We start from the raw sequence: 26090 nt of genomic DNA on the forward strand, positions 1-26090 counted from the left end.
TTTGCGATTTGAAATCTTAGTTTGGTTTAAGCTAATGCTTCCCAGTCTTTTCATGTCACATAGGAAATACTGGTATCGCTGTGGGTGCAAACTGAGAGGAGTTTGGAGCCCTGAACAAGATTGCTCACCTAGCTCTCACTGAGTGTTTTGGTCAGGGAGCGGTCAGGTTGCTGGATTATTGTATTTAAAACAACAACAAGAACAAAAACCCCCCAAAACCATATTGGCTTTTTCTGTAGTATAAAAAAATTAAGAATATGTTCACTCTAAGAGTTTGGTCTACAAGTTGGTCTGGTGAAGACCACAAAATGAAACTAAACTAGTTCTCCTACTTGCTAATGACAACTTTGCCAGTGGAAATTGTTGACTTTTGACGATTTGTCCTCAATGCTTTGTTCTGTTGTCATGTGCCAATGTAATACTTGGAATAGCCATGGTTACTTTTCTCCTTTGTTGAAGATGAGGGGAAACAATCTTACCATATACCATCAGTGCAAAGCATTTTAAACCTTTACTATGAACGAAATGTAAGTCTCATAGTCACCAAACTTAGTCATAGTTATGTTTGACTATTTTCCCCCAACATGTTCAATTTTTTTTAAGAAAACTTACTGGAATAATTTGACTTTCAAAAATAGTATGGAGAGTTCTTATATACCCTTCACTCAGCTTCTTCCAGATGTTAACATTTTATATAACTAGTACAGTTATCAAAAACAGTAAATATTGATACAGTAAGTACTATTAACTAATCAACAAATCTTACTCAGATTGTGCTGGTTGTCCAGGGATTGTCTTATTTCTGGCTCAACATCCAGTCCAAGATCCCATATGCTTTTAGTTTTCTTAGTCTCTAGTCTGTGAATTCTTCAGTCTTCACCTTTTATGATTTGGCACTTTTGGAGAATACTAGCCAGTTATTTTATAGAATGCCCCTCGGATTTGTCTGATATTTTCTCACTGTTAGACTGAGGTTATTTTTTGGCAAGAATGCACAAGTCATGTGCCTTTCTCAGTATATCAAGATACACAATGTCCATTTGTCTCATTACTGATGTTAACTTTGATCACTGGTTAAGGTGATGTCTGCCAGATTTCTCCACTGTAAATTTATTGATTTTCCCTTTGTAATTAACACACAGAGGGCTATACTTTAAAACGATCACTCTGGTTGACTAATTTTGACATCTCTGGATTGATACTGCCTGCAACAGTTGGTGTTTGCCAAATGTTAATTTATTGTGTCTGTTCTACATTCTGTATGGAGGAGCTATCCCATCTCTTCATTTATTCAATTATATTGATTTGGACTCGAATATTTTATTTCATGGGTCAGTGCTATAATATTTTTTTGCTCAAATTGTCCTAGCTTTGGCTGTTGTGGGCTCCTTCAAGATGGCTATTTTGACTGCTCCCAATGTTTTTTGGACCTTTCTTCCTTTCTGATACTACAATATGTTCCTGGATAGTTGTGCATTTTCCCTGCCCTTGCCTCATTTCTCCAAGGAACACAGTTTCCTTTTACTGGAGAATATTTAGAAACCATCCCTTGATTTTCTTTAAAGCAATTCTTTAAGTTACAGGATTATTAAAGTGGCGTTTTTATTACTGATATAGCTGGATTAATTAGCCTAATCAAAACATCTAACCATTTCTTCCTCCCCTTTTATAGTGCTATATATATATGAAGCTTCTGGAGTTATGGAGAGGGCTTTCACTTGGCATAATACTTCACAGAGAGTGAGGCCCAATGAATGGGTTGGCTTGCACCCTTCCATAATTCCTACCTGTAGTCTAGTAAATAGAGACTCCAAGGTGTGGAAACCCTGGTTTCTACCCCGCCTAGACTATTTTAGGGGTTCAGAGCTTTTTCTACCCGTGAGAAAATAAATGGTCATATATATGTATCAGAAGTTTTCAGTTTCTCATTATGCAACTAATATATAGTGCTTGAGTATTGTCACTTTGACCTTTATTTGAAAAATGACATTTGAAATGTGATCTGTCTGAATATAAGACCCTTTGTTCCAAAAATGAGAGTGAAAGTGCTCCTAGGATTTAGATCTGATAGTCATTTTACAATTTATTTTTTTACATTGAGGAGTGTGCCACTTTGTTAGGGCTATCACTCACTGCTAGTGGTTTCTGGGCAACTGGTGAAGCTGCTTACCCCTGAGAAGCCTTTCTTTGGATCTGTACTATTAAGCTGCTGGGTTTGCACGTGGGAAGCTGATAATGGTTGTGGGTTAAGCCATCCACAGTGAGGGTTATGGGGATTGGAGAAGGTCCCACAAATCTGCAGGTCTCTGCTTCCAGGTTTCCAGGGCTGGCTCTGTAGTTCGCCTGCAGGGGAGCATAGAGCGGCTCTTCCCATGCCCCCATGGCCAGTGCACCGCTGAGCCAGGGATCAGCTCATGCGGGGTGCTGGCAGCCACCACGTGGAGGGCAAAACCTCTCCTGTTGACCTGATTCTCTCCATACTCCTGCGACCCTGCCAACTCTAACCTATTGCGGACTGCGGGGCTGCTCTGCGTAATATCCTCGTTTTTGTATGCTTTTCTCTGCCCTGATCAGGTGGCTATTTTACGTGAGAAACCATGGTTCAAGGTGGTGTCTACCATTGCTTTTGCATCTGCACGAAAACCTCTCCAGTGCCAAACCCCTTACCTTCACTGGTGAGCTAGGTCACCTGAGGGATGGGGAATGGGATTAAGCACTGTTCTGCTAGGGGGCAAAAATGTCATTTGGGTCATGTACGGCTTACTGCTTTCATCTACCTTTTCAGTAATGCTTAAACGTGTGTGGCTGGCTCAAGTTTGGAAATCTATTACTCTGGCCCCACCTGCTGGCCATAGGCACTGCTCATGAGCGCAAAAAAAAAAAAAATTCCTTAAGAATTGTCCTTGAAGGGGAAGCTCCCTGAAGAAATTACCAATTTTGCTACTTTGTTCAGTTCTGCATGTGAATGTACTCATCTGTTCAGTTTTTTAGCCTGTATTTTGTGATGACCTTTTGGTGCTGTTGGGCACTGGGGGAAAGGGAAATGAATAAGATTCTTGTTCTCAGAATTCAGTTCAAGGATTACACTGTGAAACAGTTTGGAGTTGTGGGAGATATACACAGGATGCTTACAAGAAGAGAAGTGGGTATCTACTCAGAAGATTGCCCTTCTGATAATTGGATTTTTCATCCTAGCTTTTCTTTATTTGGGTGGAAACCTTAGAGCCCTTTGCCTTTTCATCATCCACAACTTCAGGTCTCACTCCTAGGCACTCTGTTCCATCACTAACAAGCTGTGTGATATTGGGCAAGTCAGCGTATTGCTGTGTGACACATTTCCTCATTGGAAAGCAGAAATCACCTCAGAAGCCATTTGATTGTATGGGATTTAAATTCATTTTAACTAGTAGTGCTTTTCTAAATAAAAACAAAACGAGTTCCGTTACATATATAGAATAAAAGTCTACACCTTGGTAAAAGTTTGCTTAAACCTTAAGAACTTTTTGCTTTATGATATATGCAAAAAATCAGTATATAGCATGTATGTATTCCTAAAACAATTATATCCACATAATTTAAAATTATTTTACAAAAATGGAATAACATCAACCTGTCTGCAGGGGTCCCCTGCAATTTTTTTTTCTTTTTTTTTTTTGGCGATTTAATGATTTAAAAAAAGAATTGGTCTGTAAAAGGACCCAGTTCTTCTATGACAACTTTATATGCATGGCCTTTTAGAATTTGGTATGAGCAGCGCCACTAGGGCCTGGGTCTCTGTCATCAAAGCAATTTGGCAGAAACCTGTCCTAATCTTGTTCCTCTTAAGCATTGAAACCCAAACTTTTTCAGATTTCTGCTTCCCCAAAACCTCTCAACTTGAAGAGTTAGACCCTCGGTTTTCAGATGTATGCCATTCCAAATCAAGTCATTTTGATGTGTACATATGGGGCATGTCCTGAGTCTATGGTTGAAAAGTAAGTTGGCCAGAACTGGATAGGGAAGATAGTGTGGGGGAGGGCTGCTATATGCCAAGCAGAGTTCTAGGCACGCAACCGTAAAAAACTAAAAGCCCCTGCCTTCAATGGGATTTTAATTCTTGTGGAGAGACAACTTTGTCAGGTTGTGATGAATGCTATAGAGAAAAGTAACAAGGGTTTGAGGCTGGGAGAGTCAGGCTAACAGAAGCCCAGAGATATGAGAGATGAGGATGAGGCTTTGAGGAGAAAGCACCCACTTTTGAGAAAAGTATCACCTTTTCATTTTATCTCACCATGCCTCATGTCTCTCCTTTCCCAGCTTAAATTCTGTGGTCCACCATAATCCCCCTCCCAACCTTGTATTTGCTCCCTTGCCCCTTTCTTTTCATCTAATTTAATTGCCAAACTACAAGCTTGGTTACATACAACTGTCCACCTACCTGTACCTGTGCAGTTGAGAGTAGATGGAGAAAAACATTCAACCAGTATCTTACTTTAAATTCATGATCATTAACCTTAGGAGGGAAGTCATCAACATTTCCCCCTCTAGTCACTCTCTGAGACAACTGTTTCATACCTTCTCCCTTTCCTCAGACCTCCAGAACTTAATATCCCATCTTTACTTAATGACTTGACTTTCTCCTTGACTGAGAAAATGGAAGGAATCACAACGAAACATCACATTCACTCCACTACATTTACTCACTTCACATAATTGTAGATCAGTGTGGTTTTTGAAGCTGCCTCTCCAAGCAGGCCAGGGGCATCAGCACCACTGGGGAAACTTGTCAGAAATGCAAATTATTGGGCCCCACTTCAGACTTAATCAGAGCAATCTGTGCATTTAATAAGTGCTCTTGGTGATTCTGATGAACCTTAGAGTTTCGAAACCAGTGCCCTTGGACTATGCGTGTTTCTGTTGAAAGAATCCCTTCACTTGTGCACCAGACCTCAGTCTATCACCAACTCAAGAACATGGCTCCATCAAATCTCTTTGTCTTCCACATCTCAATTTTACTTCTGTTGGATCATTCCCATCAGCATACAAACATGCTGTTTCTCCTGTTTCTTCCTCCAGTTACCATCCATTTCTCTATTCCTCTTTGCAGCAGAACCCCAAAGAAGAAGCTATTACTTACAGCTTCATTTCTTTCTTCATTCCCTTTAATCCACTCCAATCAGGCTTTCATCATCTCAATTCCAGTGGAACTGGTCTTGTCGAGGTTACTAGTGACAGCACATTGTTAATTCTCAGTTCTCAACTTATTTGACCTATAAACAGCATGTGGCATTGTTGCTGTTTCCCCTTGATGTACTTTCTTCACGTGGATTCTAGCACAGCATACCTCCTGATTTTCCTCTTTATTTCACTGTTGTTTCTACTTAATCTCTTTGGCTGGTTCCTTACTTTTTGTCCTCTTGATGCCAGAGTGAGCTAGGGCACAGTCCTTGACTCTATACTCACTAGATTTCATATAGTCCTGTGGCTTTAAACACCAGGTCTGTCTCCTGAACTCTGGTATGTTCAACAGCTGGCTCAGCCTCCACCGGATGTATCACCAACATCTCAAACCCAACACTTCCAAACCAAAACCTCTTCCTCATCTGCCCCATCTCGTTTAATAACAATTTCATCTTTCCCATTTCTCAGGCCAGATCCTGGGAGTAATGCTTGATTCTCTTTTTCATGTCTTATATTTATGTCAGAAAATCTTATTGGTTGACCTCTTCTTGCCATATCGATAGGCCAAGTCATCATCCTCTCTCATCTAGATGACTGCAACAATCATAGCTGGTCTCTACTTTTATTTTTGCTTCCTACAGTCTGTCCTCTACACAGCAGCAGAGCGATCCTGTGAAAATGTAGGGATCATGTCACTTCTTAGCTCCCCGCCTCACTCAAAGTAAAAGCCAAAGCCTTCAACAGCTCATGGAGCCTTATGCCATCAACGCCCCCCATTCCCTCTTTTACTGTTCTCTGCTCACATCTCCACTGTTCTGAATTTCCTTCACTCACCTTGGCCTCCAAACAACCCTTTAGACACGCCAGGTTTCTGTCAGAGGGTCTTCACCCCAGCTATGTCTTCCACCTGGAATACTCTTGCCCTCTTTCAGGTTTTTCAGCCAGGATTACCTTAGAACAAGGTCTCCTCCTGACTATCTACACTTACTATCCCTGTCTCCCACACTGCCTGCCTCTCTTGCTCCAGGTTTACAGTAGGCAGAGGTGGGCCTGAGATTCCATTTACCTCACATCTGTCTCCTTCTACTCCGAGGGGGTGAGGGGAGTCAAGAAAGCTGTTAAACAATTTTAAAAATTGAATGTATCAGTAATTACTGGTTAACAGGATTTTAAAAATACAGTTTCTATTCTCAAATTCCAACTCCTGCTTTCCTAGAGTGATAGAACACTGACCTGGAAGTCAGAAACATTGGATTCTAAACCTGGATCTATCACTAAGGTGCTCTCTGACCTGTGGCAAGCAAGTCACGAGGCTTTGTCAACTTGAGAAATGAGGGGACTGGGCTAAATGATCTATGAGATTAACTCACCTCTAATCCTGTCATCTTCCAAAACAAATCCTAAGGCTATCAGTGTTTCTTATCCCAACTGCCACCTCTCTCCATGATGTTATCTCCTGCCTGGGCTACTGTATCAACTTCCTTATTGATCCCTTTCACTCTTGTTTTTTAATCTACCTTTCATATAGCTGCCTAAGCGAAGTGTTTTTGTTTGTTTGTTTTTACAAATATGTAAGTCAGAGCATGCCCATTTCTCTCTTGAATGCTCCAGTGGCTTCTCATTGCACTTAGAATCAGCGGCATACTCTTCGCCCCGGCCTACGATGCCCTTGACATCTAGCTCTGTGCTTCCTCCACTCATCTGGTTCTGGCCACTGTTGTTTTCAGCCCCTCCAACATGCCAAGCTCATTCCTGCTTTGGCAATCCTTTGTTTCGCTTGTATGTTCTTCCTCCTCGTATTTCCCTGGTGGCTTCTCTTTTATTTTTTAGGACTCAGCTTCAATGACATTTCCTGAGTATAAACTTCCTTTCCTGACCACCTTATCTAAAGCCAAATCTCCCTTGTTATTTAAAAATTCAGCCCCCACTTATTTTCTGCTTGCATCATAACATTACAATGTAACTATTTTAAATCATGTACTACTCACAATGGGATACCATACAACTGTAAAAAAGATAGAAATCTATGTATCAATATAGAATGATTTCTTAAGATATATTGTTAAGTGAAAACCCCAAAGTGCAGTACAGAATGTGTAGAATACCACCATTTGTATAGCAAAGCGGGGAAAAGTATATTTGCTTGTATATGCATATGTTACCTCTGGGTACAGAGGAAACTGATAACAGTGCTTGCCTCCATGGAGGGGACTAGGTAGCTAGGGGCAGGAGTGGGAGGCTTTTCATTGTGCACCTTTTTGTATTTTGAATTATATAATGTACCACCTATTAAAAATAAATAAGTAAATATTTAAAAGTTGCGTACTTGCTTTGTTTCCTATCTCCCCAAAGAGAACAGAAACGTCACGAGAGTGTAATCCCATGACCTTTCTTGTTCACTCTTATGTCCTCAGCACTTAACCCATTGCCTGGCACCTGATGGTGCTCAGTAAGTATTTGCAGAAAGAATGAATGCATGAGTGAAGGTCTCTTCCAGCTTAAACATTGTGGCTCTAATGTTAGGGCTTCAAAAATATAAGTCATGGATTTCAGGACCCAGCTATTCAGAGGCACCAAGAGAGACACAGACTTGTTTTGGAGTATGGTGTCCTGTTTTTCTTTGTTATCAATAAGCTTTAAAAAAAAAAAAAAGTGACAGGGGAGTGTGTGGAAGGTTAAATGTAGAAGTCCTGCCTAGCACGGATGCGCTTTCCAAGAGAGCCCAGGTAGCCACAAGAGGGCAATTCTCTGCTCGGGCCATGCCCCAATCATGACCTCTAGGAATGGTAGCCTCAGGGACCGGCAAAGAATCTCTCTTTCCTGCAGCCTCAAAACATTCAGGAATACAGCTTCAGTCACACTGCAGTTCTGAGACTGTTTTCTGCACTAAATTCTAAACTTCCTAACATGAGGAACTGAGTCTGTCTGGCTCAGCAGTATACTCAGAGCCTGGCACAGAATAAACGAACGAATGAATGAAAGAATGAAAGCTGAGATGCGGGGATGCCAAGAACAAGGAGAGAAAGCGGAGTCAGGAGCTGTCATACCCCTTCTAGCCAGGAGGTGGTACTAGAGTATCTTCTGAGTTGTCAGCTCACCCTGATCTTCACAGTCTGGGCTGCAGAGCCCCATTTTGACCAGGGGAACAGGTAGCTGATTTTTGACAAATTTAAGTGCTCTAGGCTTAGGGACTAGGGATTACAAGAAGAGTCAAAGCTGGGCCAGGGAGACAGAAAGCCCCGCATGGAAATCAATACTATATAGAAAGACAAGGGCTATTCTGACCCTTAGGAGGCCAGAGAAGGGAGCTTTAAGTTTGTTAGAGGCAACTGGGCAAAATTCACATAGCAAGTGACACTTGAACTGGGCCTTGAAAATGAGGGTGTATGCAGTTGGAGGACATTCTAGGCAGAGGGAATGGACTCTTGGGAAATTGGGAGAATGGTGACTTGCCAAGGATGACTGAGTTATCCCAGTTTGGTGGGAGATGAAAGGGTAAAGAAAAAGTTCTGCTTTCTGAGAGCTTACATTTTTGATAAAAGGAAAAAGACTTATGCAATTAACTAATGCAATGCCTACAGTAGGGGCTCAAGAAATAGTGGACTGAGATTTACATGTTGGGTGAATATTAGAGGCTCAATAAATGTGTTGTTGAATGAATTATGGAACTTCGAGTGGCTTTTTTGCTAAATCATATGTCCTTTCTGATGCCTTAAGAATGTGTTTTCCAAGATTCTTTCCACTCTGTGTTCAAAGATCTCCACAGACAGCTGAGCTTTTCTTTTTCCCAAAGACAAGAAATCCTGACCCCCAAAGGATTGACTTCTGAGATTCCCTAGCATCCAGAGCCTTATTGGAAGATTCTTGAGTCTTGTTCCTAGAACATAGCCTCTTTCCTCAGGGCTGAGGCAATAGTAATTATAACTTATATTTTTATAGTAACTTATATCATCCATCACTTCCATATTGGTAAATCCACTGAAACATTTCAATCCTTATTTTAACTTAATTCAGAGGATTGCTTCTTTCTCGAAACATTCTCTTTCCTACTTGTGTGACCCTGCTCTCTCCATTTTGCCACCTGCCTCCCTCCTCCTGTTGGTTTCATTTACCAGCTTCTCTTATACCTCTCTGTAGCCATTCAAGGTTGGGTTCTAGGCCCTAGCCTCTCCTCCTTTTATCATCTCCCTGGGTGATCTCATTCTTCTCCATGGCTTCACTTACCATCTAGATGTCAACAGTTCTCTTCATAGCCCTCTCTCTGAGCTCCAGCTTACAAAGCCAACAGAAGCCTATCTGACTTTTTCACTTGGATGATTCTTAGACATATTAATCTCAACATAGATAAAAATTCATCTTCCTTCACAGAACCTGCTTTCCCTCTAGGGTCCCTATCATGGTGAATGGCTGTATCACTTAGCCTATCGCTTCAGACAGAAGCCTGTGTGAGTCACCTTGATTCAAGTCCTGATCATTCTACTCCCTCAATATCTCCTGAATCTTTCCACTGCTCTTCATCGCCACTGCCATCACCTTGAGTTGCCCCTTCTGCAGGCCAAAGTGACTATTTAAAAATGCAAATAAGATCATGACATGTCTGAAAATTCTTCAGATACCCTCCCATTTCCCTTACATAAAATATGAGCCTTTAAAACATAACCTTTAAGGCCCTGTATGAGCTGGCTGATGCCCACCTCTCAGGCTCCATCTCATGCTGTTCTTTTTCCCAGTCTACCTCAGCTAGTTTGAATTTCATTGAAGCATTCATTCATTTATTCATTCATGCAACCAGATTCTTACAGAGTACCTCATTTGTGCCAGGTGTGGTACTAGGTGCTTGGGTGGGAATAAGGTGAATGTCTCTGTCTTCGTGAAGCTCTCCCCTTGCCCCCCGTATTTTCTCTTCCTGCTTTAGACTCGTTTCACATGCTGTTTTCTCTGCCTGACCTCCCTCCTCCAACACACACATTCTGTTCCCTTCAACAATTAACTCTGGTTCATCGTTCAGGTCAAAATTAAATGTCATTTCCTCTCTGAAGCTTTTCTAGATCTCTCAGGCTCAGTTAGAAACCTGTTTTAGATTCCCATGCTCCTAAACTTGCCTTTCATCGCTCATGTCTGCTTCCCCCACTGGACCAGAGGCTTCATGAGACTTAAAACCAGATCTGCCGTGTTTGCCAGTGTCTGGCACTACGCCTGGCTCATATCATTAACTTAATACATATTGGTTGAATAAAAGGACATGTCCTTTTCATTTGGATCTGCTTTTCTAGAACATTGGAGGATGACATCTTAAATGCTGCCACAGACGTGGTTACCCTAACCATAGCCTTGACCAGTCAAGCCTACCATGCTCCAATGCTGTACTTTTAAGGAGACTGATGCCTCCCTGGTTCAGAAAGCAAACACTCAGCCTGCACAGAGACTTGCTGCTAAAGCTCTTTCATGCAGATGCAGTCAGCTCATCCTACAGAAAGGTGGCCCATGGTGTCAAACAAACAACATGAACTTTATGTTAAGAGAGACTCTAGTTTCTACTCTTGGCCACATGCTGGTTGGATGAACTAGTCATTTGGCATTTCTGACCCTCAGCCATCTTACCTGCCAGGAAGATGGGCATAATGATGTGTGTATTGCTGGGCCAATGGGAGGGGTTCTGAGCTGTCTCAAAGAACACTCAGACCATTAATGTAACTTCTTTCCTAACCACAAAGCCGTGTGAGTTAGTGGTTTGCAGTCTGGGTTCTGGGTCAGGCGGACCAAAGTCTGAGTCCTGGCTCTGTCACTTCTTAGTAAGCTGACCTTGGGAGGAAATAATGTAACATCTCCGAGTTTCAGTTTCCTCATGTGGGGACAAAGTCATAACTGCATCTAGGGTTTTTGTGAGCACTTATGTAATGTTAATGTGTATGAAGGGCTCAGCCCAGAGCCTGGCACATAATAGGTGCTCAACAGCCATGCATAGCATATGACAGAGATGGTAAGGGGGACAGTGAAATCAGTCTGTGGTTCTGATCTTCACTGGTGAATTCATTTGGGAAGTATTTATTGAGCATCTAATTTCTGGGGAGTCCTGTAGAGCACTGGTCCCCAACCTTTTTGACACCATGGACCGGTGCTCCTATAAGAATCGAATGCCTGATGATCTGAGGTGGAGCTGAGGCGGTGATGCTAGTGCTGGGGAGTAGCTGCAAATACAGATGAAGCTTCGCTGGCTTGCCCATCGGTCACCACCTGCTGTGTGGCCTGGTTCTTAACAGGCCATGGACTGGTACCAGTCCGCAACCCAGGGGTTGGGAACCCCTGCTATAGAGGGTGCTATCCAACACGGACCCTGATCCCAAGTCTAGTAGAGGAGAAAAGATATGTATATAAGTAAGGAAGGTTTCATGTGCAAAGCGACAAAGGTTATTTCAAAAATCAGGGGACTCAAAAACTTGTTAAATGAAAGAAGTTAGAAGCAAAAGAGTACATACTACGTGATTCTATTTTTATGAAGTTCTAGAACTAGCAAAACAATTTATGGTGACAGGTTTCAAATAGTGGTTCCCACTGGAGGCAGAAGAGAACTCTCTGGAAATGTTCTCTGTCTTGATCTGGGTAATGGACCCCTGGGTATATGCAAAATATGTAAAAATTCATCCAATGGTATACTTTAGATTTGTGCTCTTCGTTGTATATAAATTACATTTGGAAAAAAAATTGCGCCAGAGGAGTTTAGAGAAGGGAGAGATTTCTTCTAGCTAAGTGGACAGGAAAGGTGTGTGGCCTGAAGAGGGAACTATAATGGGGAAATGGCTACTGTCTCTCTCTTGGTGGCTCAGTAACAGAGAATCTAAACAAAGCACTTAAACTTCCCTTAATGGAGCCAGGAATCATCAGTAAGTGGTTCTGGAGATTATTTGCTATCTGTTTACAGCGCAAAAAAAGTTTGGGATTATATAATTGCAAAAGTCATATTCAGGGAGGTAATTATCAAGTGTAGCATGAGTGTTCTATTTTTGGGCCTCATTGCTAGCTCTTCTGGCCCTCATTCCCTTTGGCTAATGTGATTGCAAGTTGTTTCACTGGTTCTCTTCTGTCGGAGGTGGCTGGGTGATGGGAGGCAATGGATGGGGGAATATAAAGTGGAATGATAAATCACATTTCTTCCGGGCTTCACTGTTCACAAACCAGCCATGTACACAGTATCTCATTTGACCACAATCTAGGAGGGAGACAGGGGTATCAGTCATAGTTATTGATTGCAAGCAACAGAAACCAACTCTCAGTAGCTTAAACAGAGAAGAAATGTATTGAGAGGTTATCAAATAGCTCAGAGAACCAAAAGGAAAACTGGAGAACTAGGGTCAAAAAACAAGCAGGAATCAAGGAAGGCTTACTTAAAACCCATGTATTTTAGTGTCTTTGTTTCAGTAGCTTAACTGTCTGCAATATAGATCTGTTTGGGAATGACCAAGAGAGATTTTCAAGGAGGCGCTAGTATGGACATGGGTAATGGAAAGTAGTTTGATTGGCAGAGAAGGGACATTCCAGGAAGGAATCGACACAGTCAGGGAGGTAGGAAAGAATGGTGAGGGTGTGTGCTTGGGGTACACAATTTGCACAAGGCTGTGGTGAGACAGAGAGCTGGGAAGGCAGGTTGAGGCTGTTTAGTGGAGAGTCTTGTGTGCGTAAGTGATGAGTTTGTACTTAAACCGGTGGGCAGTGAGTGTCTTTGGAGCTTTTTGAGCAAAGGAAGACGGTTTCCTATTTGTACTTTAGGAAGAATTACCCAGTACCCTTGAGAGGACTGTGTGAAGCAAGAAGTGTCTGAACCTAGGCCAGCTGACATAATTGGCATCAATGTCAGCCACTCCTGAGAGTCTGAGGAGAATGAGGACAAAGAAAGGGCTTTGGAACCTGGGTCATTGGTAACCACGGAGAAAGTAGTTTCATGAGTGTGCTGGCATTACTTGTGAACCCCAGCAGGAAGACCACCAGGCAGACAAAACAGTAACTCAGGTGGTACCCGGGAGAAGTCATGCCACCTGCTGGCAGTTGGGGCCACTCGCCTGGCAAAATGATGATCCCCTTCTACACCGCGGCCATTCACATTCTCTTCAGACTTCATTTGCCCATTTTACTTATAACCCAGCAGGGGTGACAAAAAAAATGCTATTTTAAAAAGCTGCCCTGAAATGGTGAATTTTATGTTATATATAGGTAACTAACTGTATGTATTTTTAAAAGCCACCTAGCAGCAGTTTTTATATTAATGCAGGTTTTACCTCGGTGAAAGACTGCCTTTTTCTGAACATATTGTGCAAAGCAAGTCTGGAAATGAATGTGGAGGGAGATGCTGAGGCCAGAAGAGCCAACTACATAGTCCCATGAGATAAAGGGTAAGACTTTTCGGGTGGAGAGGTGGTTAGCTTATAGTTTTGTTGTTGCCAGTGTTTGCTTCTGTTTGATTATAAATGCTGTTCTTGTTTTCTTTCTCTGGAGGACCCAGGAAATGCATGTGTGGCATGATTTGGACACAGAAAAGAAAGAGCGGAAACCGAGGACCTGATCTGAGAAGGGAAGACCCCACTCTAATGGCAGGGGTTGTGGGGTGGGGATGGGGCTGAGAGACCAGAGGTCTGTGACTGAGGGACCTTAAGGTGTCTGTATTTGATTTTACTGGTAGGGCATCAATTTTAAGTTTTTGTTTACTGAATTACAATTTCCTCATGAGTCACCCAAACTGTCAGCAAGACTTGTTAGCCGCCACAACCCGGAAATTAGCCTGGGGCTAGTGCTGCTTGGGGAATGAAGGAAGAAAAGTGGCCCTGTCTTTGAGAGTGTGGCAACAGCCTGAAAAAGTGATTACAAGACAGAACTGCTGTTCAGATTACATGGAAACAAGACATATGACTGTGGTTAAGCTATTAGTTTTGGATTCAGACAGTCTTGTTTTGATTCTCGATTCTACCTTACAAGCTGTATGACCTTGAGCAAGTTAATTAACCTCCCTGAGCCTCACTTTTACTCTCTGTTCAATGAGCACAACGGTCTATACCTCATAGGGCTGCTGTGGGGATTATATGAGATACGTATATATATCTTGTCATGTAAACTTCAGTTCGACCATATGAAATTGCTGTTTTGTGTTCAAATGTGGTTAAGAGAGGCAAATTCATATGGTTCAACCTAATTAGGACCCGATAAACACACGACATTATTTTTTATTGTTGTTATTATTACTATTAAGTACCGCTTCTCCAAGAACCCTCAGAAATATTAGCAAGAAGACTAGACTTCCTGCAGTTACTCAGAAGAAAAGATTGAGCTATTTGGTTCTGATATTCAAGAGAAGGGGGCACCCAGAAAGATTAGAAAAAGGGACTTTCAGGTTAAGGTTATAACTGTTACCATCTTGATAATAGTTTCTCTCACTTGGACCATTTACTAAATGTACTCTTGCATTTAATTCTAGGCTTTTCTTACCTTTATTTCTCTTTCAAATCCCCCTCCACAAATGTTCTTTGTAATCAGATTTTACCTGGATCATAATTTGAGGAGGAGGCTGGTCTTGTGGAAGCAGGTGAGAAGTCTTATGAAACCTGGATGGCCAGGCTGCAGGGCTTCGTTTGGGGTCTCCAGGAGCGGGGGCGGGGGGCAGATAGTCCTGGCTTCCAAAGAGGCCTGCAGCCCTCTTTGGCATGGTTGGTCGGGGGGCGGCAACAAAGGCTGGGTGTTCACGCAGGAGAGCTCTAGAGGTTGCAGAGAGATGAGGCCTTCTCTGGAACCCGGGCCTGGGTGTAGAGCTGGGAGGGAAAAAATGAAAATGAACTCCCACCTTGTTGACTTCCTAGCCTTGAGGGCAAGTGGGAGGCAGCTCTGGGTCTGGCAGGCAAATGGCCCAGAATTAGCTCTCTGGAGAGAAGAGCAGTACAATGGGGGTCCTCTCACTCTCACTGTGGAGAGAGGGAAGGGAGAGATGGGCAATTTGCAAGTCTCCTTGAGAGCTCTCTTCTCTTTTCCATAGAAGCCCAAAGAGGAGATGAGTCATGTTTCCAAATGCAGTGGAGGAAGAAGACCCTGCCTGTCCTTCCCAGCCCCTCTCCATGTCCCTTCCTGGTGAGGAGATACCTACTCTCTTGGCCACTTCAGCAGGGTTGGTAGCAGGAGGAGATTTATTTATTTCTAAAAAATGAAGATAGCGTGGTTGGATTTTTTTCCTGCTTGTTGTAAAAGATTCATCCAAATATAGCCTGTTACCATTTTGGTGTTGAGCTTTCCATACTCTGTTTTCTTATGCATTCATATCCAGGTCACCCAGAACTAAGCTGGGATCCTAAGATTGAGATAAAATGGGCTTGAATCCTTCATTCTGTGCCCAATGGAAATTTTTATTCCCTTCTTAAAAGCCAGTTTCTCCAGGGGGGTGTAAGTGGGCACAGTCGCCTCTGGCGCCTACTTCTTGACTCCATGGAATTCTTAGTCTGTGCTCTGCCTCCTTTGGCTGTTCTGGTGTGTAATTCCTGGGGCAACACAGCCTGGTGGTAACCGAGACCTGGAATTTAGCCCCTTTCCTCCATTTCCAGAAAAATTCCTACTCGCAAGAAGTCATGTGTGTCTTGTAAACATCTCTGAGGTAGGAGGGACAAAGTGTGGGGCTGTGTCACAGGAATACAAACCATTTAAAATTGAATGTTGACATGATGGTAAGAAAAGTCCTCGGGTCCTCTGTCAGGTGCTCTGCCTCCACATCCCACCCTCCTTCCTTTCCTCTTCTCCTTGGGGCTCCCACCCCAGTTCTTGTTGTTTCTAACGCATCTTTCTTAAAGGCTGGTCTGAGAGCTTAAGCCCTTGGGTGCATGTGTACTTCCTACCTCAGGTGGTTTATCAAAGTGTTATTTTAAAGAGACAATTCTCTCCCTAAGGAGCCTGCTGCCATCTGTTCAGGCAACAATTCTTTCCATCTTGCTAATCACATCCATCCTTAAAAAAAAATGAGCTCATTCTACGTGCTCTCTATGACTACACGGCTGATACTCTTTATTCCATTTTACAAAAGAGGAAACGGAAATGAAACCCTTGATTAAAAGCTGCTCTGCCCCACTCTTCACCTGACGGGTCCTTCGGGTCAGTCAGAACTGTGTCATGGGGTTCTACACACTTGCAAACATCTCTAATTAGTGAGTTTAATATTGTGTTTGTTTTTTATTTATCCTTTCCTTCTCCTACTTGAATATAAACTGAGTGAGGCTGCAGACCATGTCAAGTTTGCTCACGTTCCGTCTTCAGGATTAATCACATAGTAGGCTATATTAGTCAGGGTTCTCCAAAGAAACAGAGTCAATAGGATGTGTATATATAGAGAAATATTTATTTTAAGGAATTGGCTTACGTGATTATGGAGGCTGGCAAATCTAAAATCTGCAGTGCGGGTTGGCAGGCTAGAGACTCAGGGAAGAGCCGATGTTGCAGTTCAAATCTGAAGGTCGCTAAGCTGGAGAGTTTTCTTGTGCTTGGGGAATGTCACTCTTTTGTTCTATTCAGGCCTTTAACTGATTGGATGAGGCCCACATTACGGAGGGCAATCTGCTTTACCCAAAGTCCACCAATTTAAGTGTTAATCTTATTCAAAACTAATATTCGACCAATATCTTTGCACTGTGGCCCAGCCAAGTTGACACATAAAATTAACCATCACAATAGGCACATGAACTATTTGTTGAAGAAGTGGCTGAGTGAATGAATAAATGAATGAATTCAAGGATGGTCAGGGTCTTGCCGTGTTACTCAACTGGCAAAAAGAACTTGAACTTGATGTAGGCAGCTGTTCTTTCCACCCCACCACAAGGCTTCTTGGAATGGTGACCAGAGCCAGCCAGCCTTGTGTGGTTCCTCCGGCTGTTAACATTCTCCTGCAAACATTTTACATTCCACAAAGGTCTACGCTCACGTCTGGAGTCATTACAAAATGAACCCATCAGGCATTATTACAAAGTAGGTTTTTTGATAGAAATTTTCACTACCTGTGAGACCTGAAGCAACTAAAAATTTATTCTTTTACAAAAAAGAGAGCCTTACCTAAAACCTTCTCCTGCATGCATGAATAAGTTAAGAACGCGACCCTCTGGTGTAGCGATCTGGCTCTAACCCACTAACCTACCCATCAAATCCTTGCCCACTTCCCTTTGTGCTCTCTACTCTCCCGCCAAACTAAGCTACTTCCTGTTCCAGGTACAGACCTTGTAATTAATTCCCTCCTCCGAGTTTCACCTGTGCTATTATCATACCTGGAATGCACCTCCCCCACTTCTACATTTCATCGTTTTGTATTCATTCAACAAGTATTTCTTAAGCACCTCCAAGAGGGCAGGTGCTATCTTTGCTCTGAGGACACGGTGGTGAGCAAGAGAGTTAAGGCGCCTGCCCTTCTGGAGCTCACATTCTAGCACTGGGAAAACAGACACAACTTAAGCCAGTAAGTGAACAAGATAATTTCAGGTGGTAATAAGCGCTGGGAAGGAAGCCAGGAAGCAATCACAGGTTACAAACAGGCTGATGTGAAAGATAGTGCTAGGGTGGGGGAGGGATAGAATTTAGATCTGAGCTCAGTGCTGGTGTTTGAAGAGAGACCTGAATGGTTAGAGAAGCCAGCCAGTGGGGAGTAGGGGAAGAACATTCTAGGCAGAGGAAACAGTGTGCGACAAGGCGTAGGGTAAAACGAGCTTGACGTGTTAGAAGAACGGAAAGAAAAACAGAAAGAAAAAATGTGCATTTCATACTTTGACAGGCATATGCAAGGCTCTGGGTATACAAAGATAAATAAGGCAGGGTCCTTGCCCCTAAAGAGTTCATTACTTGAGGGGAAGGCAGAAATTATAGCTGATACCCTTTGGAGGATCTACCTAGACTACAAACCAATGACTCCACCCCTTACTTTCTCTGGGAACTTTCACTCTTCAGGGCTGCTGGTCCCTGGCAGCCTAGCTTGGATTTTGCAAGCCTGGTCTTCTCCCATGGCTGATTGGACCAAGGAAGTCTTTTGACTTAATCAGGACCAATCAGGTTTCCTTTGCCTGGACTCTGAATGGAGGTTCAAACACTACCCCTGCTTGCTTGCGGCTGGCACTACACCATTTATTAACTCGATAAGCATGTCTTGAGCATCCATTGTTAGGGTGACCAACCTTCCTGAGTTTTTCAGGATTGAGAAGTGTCTGTAGGAAAACTAGGAGAGTTCCAGGCAAATCAGGATGGTTGGTCGCCCTATCTGTTCTGCGCAAGTCTGAGCGTTAAATCTGAGAATTTAGGCGCTGCAAGTGGTCAGACCCATCACTCTGGCTAGAGCAGAAGAGGAGGCCCGTGTGCAGAGAGAGAAGAATGGAGGAGAGAGGAGAAACAGAGAGTGAGTCCCCAGATTCTATTCTTGGCCCCAGGGCCTTCCTAAAGCAGGTCTATATCCCTGAGCATGGATTCTCAGACGCCCTGTTCCCTTAGAACAATTCTCCTTTATTCACTTTCTTTAGCCGCAGGAGGTTTCCGTTACTTGCAACCAGAGTCCTAATTGATAGAGACCATGTCTGTAAATAACTGTAACCCAGGAGGCCCATGCATTCACAGAGGTGTCTGTAGTCACATGTACAGCAGTGATACCAAGAGGATGTGACCTGCCCACTTGGCCTCCCCAGAAAAGCCTTCTTCAACTCAATGTTTTGTCTCTGTCTCTCAGCTCCCAACGACTTCATCTGACCGTCCCTCATAACACTTGCTGCTTCCTCCTGCCTATCTCATAAATGTCATCTTCTAAACTGTAAAGATTCACTTATGATTCATCTTTGTACTTCTCTCCAAACATGTGTCTTTTGTATGGAAAGTGCTTTGTTCAAATAGTATGTTCAATAAGGGGTTCTACACAACCAGGGGAGTGTGAACACTCTTATCGGGTAATAATAATCTCCTGAACTTGGGTGGTTCTGTAGAATATGAAGCATTTAAGCATTTTCAGGTTCATTATCTGTGGGCAGCCAACTCTTCAGAATTTAGATATTAGTAATAATAATAGCAGCTGCTATTTATTTTGTACATATTTTATGTGCTAGGTGAGAAAAAAAAAAGACTTGTGGGTCAGAGAGAGCAAATAATTTACCCAAGATCTCCAAATTTATATGTCACAGATCTGATGACAGAGTCTTATTTTTAGTCTGCAAATTCATTCTCTCTCTGCTCCAGGGGCAGGATCTCAGAGGCAGAGTGCAAGCTGCTCAACCTCTCCTTGGGACCCCCTGACAGCTGATTCTAGTCCTCTGGGTGGGCGCTGGCTCTGCTCTGACCCCCTTGAGGACAGCAGGCCTCAGGTCACTTGGTTTATCAATCTGGCTAAGTCAGGCAAATTTGGCTCCCAGAAGTGCTGTGGTTACCATGGCACCTTCCCCAGGCTCCTCTCAGTGTAAACCTGGGGGCGAGCTGTTTTGAAGCAAATGGGGAAAAACAGAGAAATTCTCTCACTAATATGGGCAACTAGCAAACAGCCTGCCTCTCCTTGAAATTCCTTCCAATGCCTCACAGGTGGGTCTTGGGGCCATGGAGCCCAGTTTCTCCATTTCACAGGTGAGAAAACTGAGGCTCAGGGTACTTAGTGTTCGACAAAGAGGTTTTGTGCCTTGGCCAGGAGGGTCTCTTGAGTCAAGGAGACCTGGCTTTCAATCCAGCACCTTCTTGATGTTGGGCAAGCTCCTGAACAGTTCTGAGTCCTGGATTCTTCATCTGTAAACTGGGGATCATGACACTTCTTCCTTGGAAGAGTTATGTGAAGGATTACATCAAATCACATAAAAGTGCTTCTCAAAGTGCCTGGCATGTGACAAGGTGCAGTTGTCCAAGGTCACCCTGCCCAATGTGGGGAAAGTACATTTTACAAGGTTCAGGTGGGTTCTGGTCTTGATTCTGCTACTAACTTGCTGTAAGTTCCTTTACCACTCGGGACCTCAGCATCTTTTTCTGCAAACAAAAGGAGATGATGCCTAAGCGTTTTTCTAGGCCTGCAACTCTGCATCTGGTGACAGAATGCTATCCCGGGTCGCCTAAAGCTGTGTTTCTTTCGCCACACCACCCTGCCTTGCCACCAGAAGGGCCCTGGCGCCCACCCAGGAGGCCAGGGCCCTAGGCCTGAGGGCCCTTTGTGGGAGAGGGAGAGATGCCTCTGAAGGCATGAACTTTCCATGAGGACTGGGGCTGTCGGCACTCAGTCTGGCTCCCCATTGTCCACCTCTTGTTCAAGGTCCTGCCCAGGCTTTGTGGGGACAGGCTGGGGAGGACAGGGATGAGTGGGGGCGGGGGGACTATACCTTGGAAGATGAAGACTCTACCCATCTGACAAGGTCAACTGAAAGCAATTTTAAATACTCTCAGCATTAGAGTGTGGAGAAGAGAGATGGACAGCTGCGATGCTCCAGAGAGTAATTATTGAGAATAAAGGAGGAGGATAGGAGTGGGTGGCATCAGGGATTCCAGTGGAGGGAATGGGAACTCCAAATGTGGGGGGAGAAGTTTGGGATGGGATGGGAAGCTGAAGGAAATGAGCAGAAAAGTAGGGAAAAGACAGGTAAGAACTGACTTTTGTCTAGGGAAAATGACAGCTTGATTGAAAAACAGGAGATAGAGTGTGTTTACTTCCGCCATCACGTTGTTTGTGCACTGCACCCCAAGAGGCAGGATGGGGAGGCCCTGTGCACTGTTCTTGGAGTAGAGTTCTGGAGAAGGCCCTTCTTCCCACTGGGTCACACTTGGTCAACTGGACTGCTGGGGCCCATGCCTCAGAGGCCCTGGGCTTTCTGCCTGCGGCACATAAACCTCTATTCATGCAGATCTAGCTAGTACTGGAGGACTCTGAGCCTGTCTCACACTCTCCTCCCAGACACTCCCTTCCCCGCCACTGCTCATTCATGTTTCAAGTCTCTTCTAATCCCTCCCTTTATCATCCTCCACTCTGAACAAACAAATCTTGCAATTTAGTCCTTATGAATTAACTCCAGGCAGGACCTAGCACACTATTCGGTACTTGTACCCAACAAAGGCTAAATCCCAGGGATGGATCCATCTAAATCTGGGATCACTTTGCCTTGCAAGATCAAGGAAGGAAGGTTGATATAAACATGGTTATTGCAACAATAGTACCAGCTAAGACAAAGCATATCAAATTTTTCCAATGCATCAGGCACTGCAACGAACTCTGAATAACCTCATTTATCTCTTTCATAATCCTATAAAATATGTATTATTATCATTTCCTCTTAATAGGTGAGGAAATTGAGGCTTTGCAGCATCAGTTTCTCCAAGTCACCTTTCTTTTTCTGAAGAGGGTGATTTTCATCTGTCTTTGGTTGATGCCTGGTCTGGGCCTCATGATGGTTCCTCTAACAGGTGTATGCATTTCCTCCATGACACTCAGGTGCAAAAATAATTTAAAAATTAATAAATAAAATGAACTCTGCCCCTGTCTCCATCCACCAGGGTTGTGGGAATATCCAGTGTCAGCCACCAGAGGGTGGGGCTGGGGTGAGTCCTTCTCCCTGAGGTTTGCATGATCCAAGAAACATGGGCAAAGGTATTTCACATTTGGTTCATCAAGGTCACCTCTGAGATGCTTTTGTCAAGCCCCAGGGGTCCATTTGAAAGAGGGAGACTCTATTTCTGCTCCCTTGACCCTGAACTTGTTGCAGAAAATCTCCTGGCTCTTATTACCCATAAAAATCTTTACTTAAGGACCCTACAACCTCCTTTGGCCTCCCCTTCTCAGGGAGTCTGACTCTCTCCTGCCATGGCCACCCTCCCTTTTCAACTCTGTTCTCTCCTCCTCCTGACAGATCCAGTCTCCCCAGCAGTATCGGGGAGGGATGGTTTTCTAGGAACCCAGGACCTGACTATGCTTCCTGGAGGGAGACGCACCCCAAGGGAACAGACAATGTGTGATATAAACTGATCTGGGGGAGCAGGGAAGGAAGCGACATCTCAGCCGAGCTGTGATGGGGGCATAGGAGTGGGTTCGGTAATGAAGGGGCCAGGGAGCTGCACTAGCATGTTCTAGGCAGAGGAACCATCATCATAGTAATCACGAGCACATGCTGGACACTGCCTATATGCCAGATGCTGTAAAACAGGTATTTCTGTTGTCCTCATTTTATGAAACGTGCAAAAGTCATGCAACCAGTAAGTGGCTGAGCTTGGATTTCAAATCCAATCAGTGTGACACCTAAAGCCCTCCTTTTAACCACTTAGATTAACCCACAGGTGAAAGAAGCCGATTGTTTGGAGACTTACAAGCATTTTATTTTGGCTAGAACACAGCATGTGAAGGGGAAGATGGTACAACAAGAGGCTAGGTAGCAAGTTAGAGAGAGGTGAAAGTGTGGAGCATCCTGCAGCCATGTTATAGCTTGAAGTTGAAGGCAGCAAGCCTGGGTGCTGGGAAATCATTTCAGGACTATTTCAGTCATTTCAGCAAGAAATGGTGGTGCACCCAACTGGAAGACCGCAGTAAAATATAGAACAATGGCGGGATCCATGGGCTATCTAGGAAGAACAGACAGGACTTGGTGATTGGTTAGAGGTGAGGGATTAGGGGGAAAGAGAGGGGAGTCCAGAATGACTCTCAGGTTTCTGGCTTGAGCAACTAGATGGATGGTATCAACCCTATTTCTTTCCCCGATTTGCTGTGTATCCTTGGGGATCTCGCCCAGGCTCTCTAGATATCTATCTTCCTAGCTATAAAATGAAGATAATGGAACCTGACCTCCCCTTGTATTCAGATGGTGTTAAGATGAAGTCATCAGTCTGAAAGTGCTTCAAAAAGTCAAAAGTACTCTGCAAATGCAAGTGGTTATTATTTTATGGTTATTGTTAAGGTCCTCCCCCTCCTGGGGCTTGCAGATGGAGCCAGACTGAAAGGCAACCCAGGGGAGCTTCTCACTCACTTGGAGGAGTCGGAGTTGCTGTATTTTCCATCAGGCTGATATCTCTTTGGCAGGTGGGAGCCACATTCCCACGTACTAAATTGCTAATAGCTTCCCCAGGGAGTTCCTTTCTGCTCTGACTCCTTCTGTGATTTTTTTTTTCTCCACTGCTGACACCTTCTGATGCCCTCAATTAGCTCAGGATTTCCCATGCATTTATGTTTGTTTGTTTTTTTTCCTGAAGTTAAGGATGGGGACAAGCCCCAAGCAGAGTCCAACCAATACTTAACCCAGGTGTGGAGGGCTATGTCCACTCTGTGCTCCACTATGAGCAGAGATGGACTCGAGGGAAAACTCTGCCAAGCAGAGGCAAGAGCCATAAATTCTTGTGTTGTATGCGAGTGACTTTCTAGTCTGTTCTGAGAGGCAACGCAGTGTGGTAGTCAGGAGACTGGCTTTTGGAGTTGCGCAGACCTGGCTTGGCACCCAGTTGTGGCTTGGGCAGGTAACTTAACCTCTGCAAAGTGGAATAATAATAGTAGGACCTCATACCTTTGGGGCTCCTGAAGATTAAAGAAGATAATCCACAAAGTACTTGACCCAGTGCCTGGCACATAGCAAGTTCTCTACAGATGATAGCCAACGAGATCTTTTATGAGTTGTGACCAAGGAATGAGACGGCCTTTTAAAGATAGACTAGAATGCTCACATCCAAGTAAGAGCTGACCTCTTCAAAGTACTCACTTTGAGAAGCCATTGGGGAAACCTCTTTTGATGCCTTTTAAATTTCCCTCGTTCTTCCAGTGTCCTCAGTAGGGGCAATTCACATGTGCTTGGCTTGCGCATTAGTCAGTTTGGGCTGCTATAACAAAGTACCATAGACCGAGTGACTTATAAACAACAGAAATTATTTCTCATAGTTCTAGAGACTGGAAGACCAAGATCAGGGTGCCAGTTTGTTGGGATCTGGTGGGGGTTGCAGACTGCTGACTTCTTGTGCCTTCACATGAGAGAGCAGAGACAGTAACCAAACTCTTAGAAGGGGCAGTCCGTAACTGCATGTATATTTTCTTAGCAATTACCGTATTTTGCTGAAGTACTTGGTCATTTAAGTATCTTTCACAGCTTCTTGATCGTGAGCTCCTTTAAGAGAGAAATGGTCTTACTCATCCTCATGGTTTAATAACGCATTCTCAGGTAGCCTTTCTCAGTTGGCAGAGCGTTTGTTGTTTCACCAGATCCTAACCCAATCCTGCACCTCTCTACCTTATCGATGAGAAAACTAAGGCTCGGAGAAGTGGAGGAAACTTTTTTTTCTGCCTTTCGCTTCCACCGTAGCTATAACTTTCCACCATAGCATTTCTGTCCCCAAGAGAGACCCCCCAAAAATATCGTGGAATGCAATTTTTAAATGTTCTCTTTAGCCCAGTTTGGCTTGAGCATGCGATTGAGGTTGGGAGAGGAGACGGAGTTGGAAGAGGACAACAATAAACCCTGGTTGGGACCAGACTGGGAGGGGCCCAAAAGCAATGCCAGGAGGTGAGGGTAGACTTGCTTGGTGATAGCCAAAAGCCAAGGGTGGATGTGGATCTGGGATCTAATATTTCAGTTCCAAGTAAGATGTAATTGCAGAGTTTATCCAAAGGGTTTTAGTTGCTTAGAAGAATTCCTAGGTCTGTATTAAGCTATGTCTGCTCTGTCTCCTTCACTGAAATGGGAGCTCACTAAAGATGGAATTGAGTTTCCTATCCAATCACTCACTGAGTGCCGGGGACTGTACTAACATCTAATGACTACATAAATAAATATGTGGGAAATTTCTGTAAAGAAGTGGTAAATGATGCCACAAGAACAACTAACAAGAGGACCTTGTCTAGTTGGTGGGCAGTGGATGGGCAGTCAGTGAAGTGATGGTTAAGTTGAAACTTGAAGGATGAATAGTACTTAGCCTGGGAAAATGGCTGAGCCTTCCAAATGAAAGAAATAGACTGTGCAAATGTCCTGAGGTAGGAAAAATTTGGCTCATTGAAGGATTAGGGAGGAGCCCAGAGCTCCAATAAAGTAGCCCTCCCCTTCCCTGCCCTAATTTCTTTCCCCTGGCACTAGAAAATTTTCTGAGTACAAGGCCCTTTGAGATGGGGAAAGAATTTTGGCAGCACATGTGACCACAGAGCAAAAATCACCTATCTGATGAGTCCTCAGATGGTTGAGTGAGAAAGCCTAGGGGTGAGGAGTCTACTGTAGCTGGTGGAGAGGCTTGGACAGCAGCTGAGAAGGGCCAAGAGAATGGGAGGAGGGTGAACTTGGGAATCTGGCTTTGTTCTTTTTGAGAAAAGGTTAGCCTTGCGTGTAGGTGGATGACTCAAGCTAGAGAGTGTTATGAGCGAGAGGTCCTTGCTCAGCCATTCTCAGGGCCAAGACCATCACCCCAGAGCCTGGAGCTTGGGAACCTCAGTGTAGTTTCATTCCATTCCCCCTTGGGGCCTTTAGTCATTTACCTTTAGTATTTCCTGAGCACTCATTGTGACCCCAGCCCTCTACTGGGTGCAGGGGTCAATCAGGGCTATTTTCCCCAAGGAGAAAACAAGCTCAGATTGAAGTAATTGCAATATGGGATAATTTAGTGCCTATCCTAGTCTTCTCAGCTGTAAAATGGGGACATTAATAATAGAATCTACTCCAAAGTGTTGATGCATAGATAAAGCGCTTATCATAGTGCCTGGAACAGAGTGATGGTTGCAGAGAGAATGTTCTGAGAAGGACAGGACCCCCAAGAAGGAGTATGGCTCTGGATCTGGGTCGGTCAAGTCAGGGAGAGAGTGAGGGCCATGTCCTCCTTCCACCTGTTCCTACAGCAGCCAGAGTGATCTTTAAGGCGATCTTTAAGGCGATCCTTAAGGCGATCTTTGAGACTCTGCCCACCCCTTTATCTCATTCTCCCCACACTGGCTTCCTGCCTTCTCCTCTCCCTGGCCTCCATTTAGTCCCTCTGACCACAGA

At 43.9% G+C, this 26090-nt stretch overlaps 1 protein-coding gene across 1 annotated transcript in view; it reads left to right on the plus strand.

Annotated features, from left to right (window-relative positions):
* Positions 1-15223: 15223 nt before the first annotated feature.
* OPRD1 (opioid receptor delta 1) overlaps positions 15224-26090 on the plus strand; it is a 42229-nt gene continuing 31362 nt past the window's right edge. The window contains exon 1 of the mRNA XM_039854426.1: positions 15224-15264. The gene's annotated coding sequence lies outside the window, so the exon portion shown is untranslated. The remainder of the gene's footprint in view (positions 15265-26090) is intronic.

This window comes from Pteropus medius, unplaced genomic scaffold, assembly GCF_902729225.1.
Source record: "Pteropus medius unplaced genomic scaffold, Ma_sr-lr_union100, whole genome shotgun sequence".
Lineage (NCBI taxonomy): Eukaryota > Metazoa > Chordata > Mammalia > Chiroptera > Pteropodidae > Pteropus > Pteropus medius.